Source organism: Chrysochloris asiatica, unplaced genomic scaffold, assembly GCF_000296735.1.
Source record: "Chrysochloris asiatica unplaced genomic scaffold, ChrAsi1.0 scaffold00276, whole genome shotgun sequence".
NCBI classification, from domain to species: Eukaryota; Metazoa; Chordata; class Mammalia; order Afrosoricida; family Chrysochloridae; genus Chrysochloris; species Chrysochloris asiatica.
In genome coordinates, this window is record NW_006408794.1 from 807758 (window position 1) to 808959 (window position 1202).

A 1202-nucleotide genomic window follows, 5' to 3' on the forward strand; every position below is an offset into this window, starting at 1 on the left:
GCAGATGTCTTTGGACCAAAAGACCATGGCACTGAAACAGCTGCAGGGCTACATGTGGCGAGCGGCATTCACAGCTGGGCACATGAAACAGAGCTCTTTGAAGATGTAGTTCCAGCAGTTAGGAAAAGGAGAGATGCTGGAATGAAGGTGTGTATCATTTCTTCGGGAAGTATAGAGGCACAGAAACTATTAATTTGGGCATTCTACAGAGGACGATATTCTTGAGCTTCTTGATGGTCACTTCGATACCAACATTGGACACAAAGTGGAGAGTGAGAGTTATCGAAAGATTGCAGACAGCATTGGTTGCTCAACCAACAAGCTCCTGTTTCTCACAGACATTACTCTAGAGGCCAGTGCTGCCGAGGGATCGGATGTACAAGTCGCTGCGGTGGTGAGGACCGGCAATGCGGTACTCACCAACGATGAAAAAACTTACTACAGCCTCACCTCATCACATCCTTCTGTGTACTCTACCTGCCTGCCTCAAGCTAGAGAAGGCTCCAAAGAAGAACCAAACTGTTCTGAGTCATCCCTGTAGTCTAGCTGTATTCTAATGGTGAAAGTAATTTACTTAAAAAATACATATACACATAAGTTTGCAGGTCAATGTGTATATGTTCAAATTATCCTCTGCAGGCATATACACTGGTGGGGGATATGCTGAGTTCAGTGAAAATGGAAGCTTATTTAAAACTCTATTATATATTGACATTTTTCCAAGCCACAGCTCTAACCCTTGTTTGAAGACAAAGTGTACTCACTAGAAGAAATTACTAAAATATAGATCAAATACATTACATTTATCAAATCATGGAAAACTAGTTTTGGTAAGTTATTTAGAAGGCTTGCTGTTTTAAAAGCTGTTAGTATTTCAAAGACTCATTCCTAATAATAATTCCATTGTTCTGTTTTAATTGTGTGTTAGAAGATCATTTCATAGTATTTGACTCCCTGGAATCGACTCGATGGCACTTAACAACAATGCAAAAAACAAGGGCATTTGTTTCTACTTCCAGAGAACAAAATTGGGAAAGAAAATTTACTCAGGCCTTAACATTGAGCACCTGTTACTAAAGAAGAAACTTGCTAATCATGGTAGCCTCAGCAAGCAATGTCTTGTCAATAAAACAGGTACATTGACATACAGCTAGATACATAGTTCTTAATATTCAAAACTACATTCCTGATCCTGTCAGTTG

At 39.6% G+C, this 1202-nt stretch overlaps 1 pseudogene; it reads left to right on the plus strand.

Moving 5' to 3' along the window:
* The first annotated feature begins 4 nt into the window (after positions 1–4).
* Positions 5–495, plus strand: LOC102831693 (annotated as a pseudogene).
* Positions 496–1202: the final 707 nt, after the last annotated feature.